This window comes from Cibotium barometz, chromosome 53 (genome assembly GCF_041138505.1).
Source record: "Cibotium barometz isolate CiBa-2024 chromosome 53, ASM4113850v1, whole genome shotgun sequence".
Lineage (NCBI taxonomy): Eukaryota > Viridiplantae > Streptophyta > Polypodiopsida > Cyatheales > Cibotiaceae > Cibotium > Cibotium barometz.
The window spans coordinates 20,342,299-20,355,263 of NC_141098.1; the positions used below are offsets into that span (position 1 = coordinate 20,342,299).

The following is a 12,965-nucleotide window of genomic DNA, read 5'->3' on the forward strand; positions in this document are numbered from 1 at the left end:
GGTTTTCGATTTTCAAAGCAAATTTTGCAGGTTACGGAAGGCACTCTATGAGCTAAAACAGGCCCCATGAGCATGGTACCAAAGAATTGATGCTTACTTTTATGAGTATTGGTCTCTTATGCAGCCCTTCGGCAGATGAAAATTTGTATGTATTTGTGAATAGGAGACGTATATGATCATTGTTCTCTATGTAGATAACCTCAGCTTGACAAGGAATCACCAAAAAAAGATTTCAAAAACATAACATATGCTTAGTACAGAGTTTGAGATGACAAATCTTGGGCTCGTGCATTATTGTTTGGGGATTGAGGTCTAGCACAAGCCAAATAACGTTTTTATCTCTCAGCAAAAATATGCAAGTGAGATACTCAATGCATTTGGCATGACTAAATGCAAGGCAGTTGGTACCACAATGGAGGTTGATCTGAAGCTGTTCGAAGACGCCTCAAACTTTGTGGTTCGACAAGTTCTGTCAAGCGAGCATCCACTATTGGTTTTGACCCCAACGCATCTTACCAACGAAGGTGGTAGTCTTATCTTCTTGTGTAATAGTAGACTAGACATCAGTTTTGGTGTTGGTGTTTTGAGCAGGTTCTCCAAGAAGCTGCGAGAGAATCATTGGAAAGCAAGTATGCGGGTGTTGGGATACATCCAAGGTACTCAGGAGTATGGCATAACCTATGCTGTGGACAGTGACCCTCGATGAATTTTGTGACTCAAATTGGGTGGGTGACTGTGACACCAAGCACTCAATAACTTTCTCTTGGTTCGAGATGCATTTCTTAGATTAACAAGAAACATCCCAGGCTGAGTACCTTTTTTAAAGCTGCATCATGTGCTAAGGAGGATTCTACAGGATATGAGAGTGGTGTATATGAGAGTGGTGTAGAAGCAACCTACAATGCTACAATGTGACAATGAGAGTAACATGGTCATTGCTTGGAATCATGAGGATTCTACAGGATATGAGAGTGGTGTAGAAGCAACCTACAATGCTACAATGTGACAACGAGAGTAACATGGTCATTGCTTGGAATCATGTGTTTCATGCTCGCACGAAACACATTGAGATTCGTTATCACTTTGTGCGCAAGCTCATCATGTTTAGGAGGGTCGCGATGGTCTACAGCCCGACGATAAAGAACTATGCAAACATATCATCACAAAGGTTCTTAGTAGGGACTAGATGGAGTGACATCTTCATCAACTCAGCATCCGACCACAATGGTAGTTCACCTTCAGTTGGAAATTGAGGGGGGTTTTGCTCCACCCTCATATTGTATTGGGGCCAGAGGCACCAGTTAGCTCATGTTTGTATGGCCCCCATTATGAGGAGTAGCCATGGTTGAGCAACTCGGACACCCATTTGCGTATTCACATGAGAATGAGGCCAAATGGTTTAGAGACAGCCTGGATTAGATTTGGCACACTGCCAAATAGGCTACATGCTACAGTGTCAAATTAGCTATATGCTACACTCGACCATTATATCATAACGGTTTGCACATGGAGAAGGTAGTACACTTTACTCTTGGACACCTTGACATTACAAGGCCGAAACAGGCCCCAAGATGAGCCAAGATGGTTGTGGGAGGTGGGTCAAGCCTACAACGCGAGGACGGTGGCACCGACTATGAGGACCTATGTGGTTGTGTTATGGCCATCCCATGTATACATGCCTATACAGATACCCGGGCAACCCCTTCTCCACACAGTTCATATGTCATCACTATGAGTTTACTCCCTAGCTTCAGGGGCCTAGCACTCATTCTGCCAAACATAGGGTGCGGATCGCTTCTACCAATAACTACCTCGTGTTGAAGGGTCCACACCACTTCCACAACCCAACATGAAGAACCTCTACATCGCCCATCACTTTCCATGCCGTCTTGATAAGTTGCCTGCCATCAAGGATGCCCAAAGTTGTCGATCACTTTGCCCTACATCTGGCTGTGGATCTATCCCAAACTACCCAATTAACCTCGACTACCAACTCTATCGTCATGTATCCTGAACCATCCACACCATCCACTTCCTACAGTAGCTTCACCACCGACTTGGGTGATGTATGGATGCAATCATCACCATTAGGAAGGGGGGTATGTTAACCATTCATAGGTCACCATGGTTTCACCTGTTCGACCTACCATAAGGCGCTTTGCCATCTTACCCACGCAAACATGCACTTATCTTTTGTAAGACAGTGTTGAAACATTTAAAGCGGCCTGACCCTATGCTTAATATCAAATAGGGAAAGACTATGAACTTAGTGTACATAATGGCTCCTAAGGATGTCTAGGACTTACTAGGTTGTAGTCAAACATTTCACACAAATAAATCATCACGGCCCCATCACAAACAAAAACACCTAAGGCAATCCAAGGCTTAAAATCACAACGATGGCTACCTAAATATCTAGTATGGGTAGATGGAGGTCCAACGTCTTGTCGTGACAGGGTATTATACCCGGATCTCATAGTGTGATGCCTAGAGATGGGGTGTTTGTTTGACAACATGGTGAGGTTGTGGTGATGTGGAATTGGATCCAAAGTAGAGGTCATATGCATTGAAGCACTTGGAAGCACTTGTAAGGTTCAGGGTTCTCTAGGTGATGGGTCATACCATGGGCCTGCCACCCATCCGCCAGAGATGTACCTGTAGGGTTGGTGTTGACAAGGTTGGTTGCAGGTGTGTGTGTGTGTGTGTGTCATGAGATGCAAGAGTGAAAAAAATATGTGATGCCTATTGTGAAATATATAGGCATGCATGGCAATGGGTGGAAGGTGTGCCCGTGGAGGTTTGTAAGTGGAGAATGAGGCTTGGGATGTTCATAGGTTTGGGTGCCCTCATCCACCAAGGCCATTCCAAAGGGGATCTCAAGCGTCACAGTCCTTTGCGATTCAATCCATGGACGAGATCCACTCTCTCCTAAGAATGATACTCACTTTCAATGTACATGCAAGAGTCACATAAAATTTGCATGACACGGGTTTAGATCCAATTAAAAATTTCACTTTCAAAACAATCAACGACTATAGATTGAGAATTCTTTAGCATGGTAATGGTTGTGCTACGAGAGGTGTGAGGGGTGGGTGGCCTAATGATGTGCATGTCTCCCAAGACAAAACGTTGTGGCTAGTCAACCAAAGCTAGCCACACAACTAGATGGTCTTCTTGGGAGAACTCCAACACAAGGCGAGAAGGATCCACCACTAGTTCTAGCTTGAATGCGTTGAGCACAAACATGGATGTGAGATTTGTCCCAAGCTTCTATGGAAGAGTGTCCATGGTTGTAAGAATGTGAATCCATCCTTGGATTCGGAAGGCTCTAGGAGGGACTCATATTCTTGGTTCTCATCTTCACCATCCAATGTCTTGTTATAGGCTCTACAGATGTCAATCAACGTGATGTGATCTTATGTGTTGGATGCTCTACAAATATCAACTAAAGTAGTCTAAGCGGTTGTGTCTAAGTCATTGGTGAGACTACCTTGCCCCATGGAATGAGGCTTCCTTGTTTTCAAGTTTATTTTTTAAGGACTGGTTACATTTGTGTATTTTTAAGGACCGGTTACCTTTGTGTATTTTTGAGGATCGGTTACCTTTATGTATGTAAATGGGATTGGTTTCCCAATGTCAGAACCAGCCTTGCTTCTCTCGTGTTAGGTCTTCTAAGGATCATGGTGTATGACCCTCTTCTCTCTCAAAACCCATTACCACAAATATGTGGTAGCTTGAAGGTCTTAATCCTTACATCCTCCAGGATGCCTAATGGTTTGGTTATGCTTTGATCGGCAACCTTGACCACAAGGCTCGTGCCTACTACAAGTGTTGTGCTTGCCTAGGCCTCCCAACAATCCTTGGTGATTATGCTAACACTAGCATGACCAACCAATATTACAAAGACGGTCGTCGTCGTTCCTTTATAAACCACAAGTAACACGACGTTTATTTAATCGTTTTTGAAGTAGTGTCCCATCTTGTTCTAAGAGCTCAAAATTGTCCTCCTAGATGTTTTACTTTTATTAGAGTTACTCTTAAGTTTATGCTTATAATTATCAATGATTTAGAATCGTTGGGTAAATTCAATAGGGTTTTATACATATGATATATATGTGTGTATCTTGTCTAGTTTATTGAAAGGGAATATGATTAATCCATCTTTCATAAAGGCCAAGAAGATGAAAGGCTTCATAAATTAATCTTGTTCATATGGTTAAAACTGGTTACAATTACTCACCTTCATAGTATATGTGGTTGCCAAGAAACTAGTATAGTACTTACATGTTTTAGATAAAAAGGTATTGGTTATGGTTTTTAATGAATCAAATTAGAGATGTAAGGTATCATATAAAGAGCAAGGAAATTGTTAAGAGATTGATATAATGTAAAAGTAAGAGCTAAGTTCTTCATGACTATGTACAAGGGCATGGAGATTTCACCTCTCCATGCTATGATTTTCCCTTCTCCTGGAATATCTAATGAGAGTGAGAAATGAGACCAGGGTTAGGTTGTAATTATCATGAGTAGCTAATTATCTAAGTTAGGTTGTAATTATCATGAGTGTCTAATTAAATTAATTCTCTAGAGCAGATTCATCTTTTGATTAAGCTTAAGCTTCATTCTACTCATCTAAGGAGTTAAGGACGACTAGTTTCTTTGGCATGCCTATGCATATAAATCATAGAAAGCTAATGCATACATATATAAATCATAGAAAACTAATGCATACATATATCAATGCAAGTGATGCTAGTTGTTATGTAAATTATGAGAGTGTTCCCAATGCATGTGCATACTTATTAAGGCGATGGCAATTTAAGAAATGTTTGTGTGAGTGATGTTGATGCATGTGTATATGTGCACTTGTAATGAGCTATTTCTTTTATATGGTAGAATTTTTCTAGTAGGGCAAGGAAGCCTTACAAAAAGGGACATGGGAATTTATAATCCCATGATTTTTCCCAACAATTCTTAATTGTAATAAGCATGAGGGAGTGTGGTAGGCCATTCTAGATTCAAGGGTGTTATCTAACTTTGCCATGCTTTTGGCCTACCTTTTTCTTGCTTAGGAGAAAAATCATCTTGAAGTGAGTTTTAGCAATATCTAAGCATACATGTAATGTTTATGCATGTGTGAAGCTCTTGCATGCAAAATCTAAGTATGTAAATGTTTATATAGATGTATAAGCTTTAGGACTTAGATCCCTACGGATTAGATTTACGTAAATGGCAAGACCTAGACATATGTATTACTTGTAGGTCCCCAAGGATGTAACCTAATCTAAATCAAAAAATTTCTTCTAGGGGTTTTACTAAGGAGCACTTGTACTATTAAGGAATCTAACGATCTTTTTAAAGAATCCCCATTGAATTCCTCTTGGAGACTCTTCTCCCAAGGATAGAGCCACATGAACACATCTAAGACGTGGGAACAACAAAAGAAATGGTTTGTTGATAATGATTTCTATTCTTGGAGACTCATCCCAAGGATGGAGCCACATGAATACATGTAAAGACATGGGAACAACAAAACAAATGGTCAGTGTTGATGATGATTTCTATTTATTGCTTTCTATGGTTGCAAGCTAAATTTTGGGGTGGGTGGCCTCCTATCTAAGGGATGGAAACTAATCTCAATGTGTAGGATGGTAATCCAAATTCAAGCCACTAACAAGCTCAGTGAGGAAAAGATGAAGGTTTGAGGGGCTTTGACCAAACCCCCTCCTCGGGTCCCCACTAGGTGACTAGGACGACGAAGTCTTGTGATGCAAACCTTGGATAGGTCATGACCCACAACTCCTAGTCCGATGAATCAGAAATCCCAAGGTACATTCGAGTATTAGATCCATGGATGTACTTAGATCAAAGCAACCGAGGTATCCAGAGATGAATCCAGTATGGAGACAGGCCAACGAACTTGCACAACAACGATGAGGACCTTACGTCAAGTGTAGAAAGTAATTCAAGAAGAAACTAACTGGTGATGTTTGTTCTCAAATGGTTATTGACTTGTGAATAAAAATTAAGGAAATAAATTAAATTCACTCCTAGGGACTGAGTGTGTGTAGGGTGGTGGCTCGATCAGGGTTTCGATCAAGGATGGATCTAAGCTCGAGTTTCCTCCCCCGTTTCCTGATGGAAGCATTAAGCTTTAGGACTTAGATACTTTCATTCTATTGCTTAGGAAATAACAATAATTTGACCCAATTTGTTGGCCTTGGGTTTAGAGGAGAAATCCCTTCGGATCCCAAGGGGAGGCATCCAGTTACCCATGAGGGTGGTCGCAAGAGGATAACATAAGAAGTCCTAATGGCTTGATTTACACTGAACCACTGGATTTTGCAAAGTACACAGAGAAATACAAATGTCCTACAATAGTTTAAATCCATATGCTGTAAAGATGAATTCAACATAGAACTTAAATAGGAAAAAAAAATCATATAACAAACTTTCCAATGTGTTTGGAAGATATGGCTTGCAATTAGTAAAAGAATTTGTCAGTTAGCATGAAAGAATGTGATATTTTACGACTTGCCTTTATCACTATAGGTTCCAACCTGGACCACCGTGGTCTCCAACTAAGAGAACTAGAACAAAAAAAGAAGGATAAGGTAAGAGGCTGATTTGCAAGAGACCACAATCCCAAAGGCCAAGAGACGATACTCTATCGTTGGTCTTAATAGAAGGATCCAACGAGAAGTACAAAAGATGGAAGAAGTGGAAGTCTCAACAGCATTGCACACAATGAGTGGAAAATCATATTCAATGCACAACGCACTATGAGAGTAGAGATGATTGTAACTATTGCATCAAAGTATGAGGGGCACTCTTTTTGCATGGGATATAGAAACAAGAGACTTACTCATCATCAAGGGACAAAGGAGTTGTGACACTCCTTAAGTATTTTTCCCAAAGGTGCTAAGCATGAGAACGAAATCACGATTTGAGTTACACGGGCACCAAACCAAGGGACACGGAGAGAACCTATAACCATAAGAGTTTCTCGATCATGACATTCAAATGCCTAGCTACTGCTAGACACCCTTGGACAACAGCACGATAAAGAAATGTTATGAGCCATTCCAAGCCCCCAAAGACAATAACAACTCTCTCTCTCTCTCTCTCTCTCTCTCTCTCTCTCGGCATCGCACCTTTATACAATAAGAGATTTTGAGTTCAACTCCCATTCTTAACACTTCAATGCCACCATATGAACGTGGTCGAATGGATTGCCTATGACGTTAAAAGTGTGATCTCAACTCAATTGCTAGGAATTTTCTTCTAGTTAACGCTACTTGCTCCCAACTACATGTACCCCATTCTGTGAAGGGGGGTTAATCTCAACAATGGGAAGCAAGATGGGTCCCACGAGATAGTTTCATTGTCAATAAGACAGCTTGAGTTTACAAATGGCAAGTGCTCACAAGAATTTCCAAGCACTGGATTGTGAAAACTCCTTTCAAAGCCAAGGGAGTGAAATAACATTGCACCAATGGAGTTTCCTACCATAAAAGCCTCAAATCATACAAAGGATGATCTCAAGTAAGGAAATCTAAACCAATGGGGGGTACCTACCATAAAAGCCTTTAGGAGTGGAGAAGAAAATACCATGTTTCAACTCTCATAAATCTGCTGCATTTTGTCTACTTCGAGAGTGGAAGGCATGTGAATGGGTAATACTTACCCTATACTTGCAAGCCTTCAAGAGAAAAAGCGCTCCTCAGACTTTCCCACACCAAGAACTACATTAACTACAACAAGCCTCAACCTCATAATATAAGGATAGACAATGGTCAAAAAGGTATATACCGTCATAAGGCCAGATGAATCTGAACTTACAAATAATTTTAAAAGAAAGAAGATAATCATCAAAAAAAAAATTTAAAAAAAAGCTTAATAGAGACTCGAGAAATAATAATAATAATAATAATAATAATAACTTGCAAAAATAGACAAATATATAACTAAATCACCGACACCCACATACACACACAAATTCTTTTTTGGACCTCAACAAAAGAATTTCTAACAAACAAGCTCAACAAATTTTTAATGACTAATTAACAAAACAAACTTTAAATGACTAATTCACTAAAACAAAACAAGTAAATACAAGAATACACAAAGTGTGAAGTTTACCTCAAAGATTGTCCAATCATGAAGTATAAGATCAACTTCATCATGCATAGCATGGACTAGGTGCTATGACTTCCCTACAAACTTCATCATGCATAGCATGGACACGACTAGTTTATTATAAGATCAACTTCATCATGCATAGCATGGACTAGGTGCTACGACTTCCCTACTCTCATCATCAGTGCCGTAAAGTAGGTGCATGTGTACATATTAAAAAAACTTGTCCTAACCAAGAGGACACAATTTTTATACATAGACCAACGAGCTGAGTTTCTATCACTTCTCCGAAGGTGAAGGACAGACTCAACCATGATGAAGGCTAGCACTTACAACTAGACTCGCAAAAACAAATCACCTCCTTATTAAAGCAATGATTAAGCAAGACTAGAAGCAATGATAAATAACAACCAAGAGCTAAAATGACCTAAATAGAAAATGGGCTTCTAAGCTCCCCATTTTTGTGAAACTTATTACTTATAATCTTAAACATTCCAAAAACAAAAATCTCAAAGGTATATCTACTTCCAAATCAAAAAACAACAAACTTTGCTTACAACCTTTTTAAAGCAATAATCCTTTTGCACAAACAAATTGATGAGTTGGCAAACTTGAGCAATAAAAGCAAACTTGTTTGAACAAATACGAGAGAATCTGAAGAACTCAAAAGAGAGAACACCATATTTAGTTATTTTAGAAATGTAAGAAGTTAAGTGAGACATTCTTATGATATTTAATCTGGAATACTCAAACTGTAAACGTCTATCATATATATCTACATCTAAACCAACACAAGATTGAGAAATCTTGAGGTCCAAAAAAGAACAAAGGTAACCCCATGGTCTATGCATTGCATTGGCCCTGAATGCCACTTCTGGCCTTGGAATCCTTCCCCCCCCCCCCCCCCCCCCCCCCCCCCCCCCGCCGGGCCTCTCTCTCTCTCTCTCTCTCTAAGAATGGAGGAGAAAGCTCGAAGGAGAGAGCTCTCATTTTACGCTTTCCCACCTTGGAGGCCAAGAATGATTTCGTGGCCAAGCGCTCCGCCCTTAAGAAAACGGGCATCTTTTTAGGAGATGACCTCAACTTGGCACAGCTAGCACATATGAGGGAGTGCATGCCGGAGATTAGGGCAGCCAGGGAAAAAGGGAAGCTAGCATTTTACAGAGGAGGCAGAGTGGTGATACTAGAGAGACGCACCACCTGACGGTGCGAGACCTATGAGACCAATTTGAGACTTGTAGTATGGAACTGCAAACGGAGCATTGAGATGGGATGTGGGGGCCTTTGAGGACAGCTTCAAAGATAGGGACATCATCTTCTACTCAGAGACACATCAGGCCCCAGGCAGCACATTATCGAGAGTGGCGGGATACAGATGGGAGACGACTTGTAGACAGGAGGCCCGTTCGAAGCATGGTGGTCGCGGATCCGGAGTAGTTGCAATTCTTTTTAGAGAGGAGCTTCAACCACTCATCCATGTTATGCGCCGTGATGAGAGCGCGAGGTACATGTGGGTCAGAGTGAGGGCAAATGAGGGTAGACCCCTATACATTGCTATATGTTACTTTCCACCCAACACATCTCATTATGCAGCGCCCAAGGGACAATCTCCATATATGATTCTAGATGAGGACATATGGGAGTTCTCTAGGGAGGGAGATGTTATCATACTTGGGGACTTTAATGCTCGAACGGCTCAGTACCAGACCTCCTTCTTTGACACTTCGGAGGAGATGTTAAGAGAGAGAGATGTGGAGGAGATGTGTTTGACCTGGAGATCACAAGATGAGGTGGAGTGTACTGAATATGGGAGATACCTCTTGGAGATGGGGACTGCACATGGGCTGGCCATTTTAAATGGCCTAGAGAGGTATCCACTTGCCAGTGGCTTTACTTGCTTTCCACACAGACATGGGGCCAACACAGTGGATTATGTTTTAGCCTCGCCAACCTTCATCCCGAGTATCCAGGATTTTGCGATTGGCCTCAGGCCCATCGGAGTTACGGTGGATCATGCACTTCTCTCCTTTACAGTGGATTTCCACTACAGTACCCGCCAGGTTGGGCATTCCTCCTATCACCCGAGATATACCTTCTGTAGAGAGACTGATGGAGTATACACCGCAGAGATCTACAGCTTGTTGAGTGCAGAGGATCCACAGAGGCCATTAGCAGAGCTCACACAGATCCTGACAGAGGCTTTACATACAGCTGCAGTGACGGCCTTCCCGCACACGCAGCCCACAGTACGACCACGTCTTGGGAGCATGCCCCAGAATAGTTGGTATGATGATGACTGTAGGGAGCTCAGAGCCCGGCTACAGAGAGACGTGGTCACAGGTGTTGCTACATATAGACAGTCACGCATCATCTTCCGATCCCTCATTCGACGGAAGAAGAGAGCATTCTTAGCTCAGCTGGAGAGAGACATCTATCAGTTGTTTTTGAGTCAGGATTCTGGGGAGGCCTGGAGATTGCTTAGAGTGCACCCCCCGCCTCCGGCCATTACCTCTCCAGATACATGGGGCGAGTATGCAGCCTCCCTCTACACAGTACCAAAGCAGCCACCACTACCGAACCCTCCAGAGCCTTGTCCACCCACTTCTACCTTCTTCACAACAACAGAGATGGTGAGGAGGACCATCAACAGATTGCATACAAGGAGGGCACAAGATCATGAGGGCATTGTAGCCGAGCATTTCATACATGCTAGAGATATGATTGCAGACTTGCTAGCTCTCATGTTTAATAGAGCCATGTGTGAGGGGTTTCCTGGGACTTGGAGTACTTCCACGATTGTGCCGGTACTCAAGTCTGGAGATCCGAGCCTGCCGACTAACTACCGCACCATTATGATTGGTCACTTGCTGGGCAAGCTATATGCCTCTACTCTTGAGCATGAGTTGAGCAGATGGGCAGAGAGACAAGGGGTCCAAGCTTAGGGACAGGCCGGTTTCAGGAGAAGATTCTCTATTTTGGATCATATCTTTACCCTCAGGGCTATCATTGAGTTGGGCAGAGCACATGGGAGGAGGATCTACTGTGGCTTTGTGGATTTTCGCAAGGCCTTTGACACAGTGCGCAGGCTGCAAGACTTGGGGGTTCCATGTGAGCTCATTTGGGGTATTATGGCACTTTATGAGACAGTAGTTGGGCAGGTGCGGACTTCAGAGGGTCTCTCCCAGCCAGTACACTCCACTATAGGGGTGAAACATGGCTGCCCGCTCTCTCCGACTCTATTTGGACTATACATTGATGAGATCTCTGATTATATTGGGACACGAGGGGACAAAGGAGCCCAGTTGGCTGGCACTTGGATACCTCTGCTCTTATATGCTGATGATATTGTGCTTATAGCAGACTCACTAGAGGGTATGCAGAGGCACTTGGATACTTTACATGCTTATGCACAGGACAGTGGGCTCTCAGTTAACCTTGGTAAGACCAAGGTTATGGTGTTTAACACTACAACTCAATGGGTCTAGAGATCGACGCCTATTCACATATGGACAGGAGACAGTGGAGTATGTTGACTCCTACACATATATATCTTGAAGTGGTATTCACTGGGCCCACATTTTCCATGAGGGGGGCAGCAGAGGCCAAATTGACTAGAGGATATGCAGCACTAGGAGGTCTAGAGAGGATGTGCTCACAGGTGCAGTTTCAAGAGCCACGCACTAAGCTGTGGCTATTTGACACGGTCACATCTGGAGTACAGATCTGAGAGCCTAGCCTAGATCGTCACAGTCAATCAGGACGCACATACGATGGATGGAGATCGATGGAGAGACCACTTGTGTCCATGATCTCCAGGATGATTCGGGCTAAGGCCTCGGTACCCCATGAGATTATCCGAGCCGAGATGAGAGCACCACCGATCGTAGTCGAGGCTCTTGCCAAATCAATGTCCTTCATTCATAGCACCTGGGAGCTTCCCCGACACCGGTATGCACGACTTGCTTTAGAGTCCTCTCATCAACTAGCCATGGAGGGAGACACTTCATGTTGGTATGCGGAGATAGCATCTTGGTTTGAGCTCCACGGGTTTAGCTTAGACTTCCACCCTTCCAGTACTCTCAGGAGGCACCCTCTCTCACCTTGACACATTCTGAAATTAGTAGTCATCAAACAGGACCTCATTCAGTTGGACACTAGGAGGACGTGGCTAGAGCCCTCACAGGAGTTAGGGGCGAAGATGGCTTTCTATAGAGAGAATCTTCTCCGCACCACTGAGGATGGCTTTATACTTAGACCAAGCTACATGGATACCCATTTGTCCCATGGATTGAGGTGTGCCATTGGGCAGATCCGCACCTCTTCACATCAGTTAGAGATATAGGCAGATTTAGAGGCATACCTCCAGGGGACAGGATATGTCAGATTTGTTGGATAGAGCCAGAGACGAAGGAGCACTACATCTCTCGCTGCACAGCATATTATGAGATTCGAGGGTGCTACCATTGCCTTTTCAGAGAGGGATTTGGACCACTGGCTAGAGTCATGGACTATTGTGATCAGCGATGCTTGGGTTTTTATCTCCTAGAGATCTGCAGGCTCAAAGAGTCCATTATGAGGAGCAAACGCCCGACTGGCAGGGAGTCCACACAGAGACAGATCACTGACCTCTTCAGAGGGACTACCCGAGAGGGGACACAGCCGACAGCCCAACAGTGGGCACCCCGTGGGACTCTAGTTGAGAGAGCTATCTAGTTGGGCAGATCCAGATGCCCGAGGGTTCGCGGATCCTTACATCAGAGACGGTGCCTACACCAAAAGATTCAAAGCATCATTGCGAGGCATCGGGCTCGTCCGACCAGGCATCT

General features: G+C 43.1%; 1 pseudogene; it reads left to right on the forward strand.

Annotated features, from left to right (window-relative positions):
* The first annotated feature begins 412 nt into the window (after positions 1–412).
* On the forward strand, positions 413–11,624 carry LOC147608382 (uncharacterized; annotated as a pseudogene).
* Positions 11,625–12,965: the final 1,341 nt, after the last annotated feature.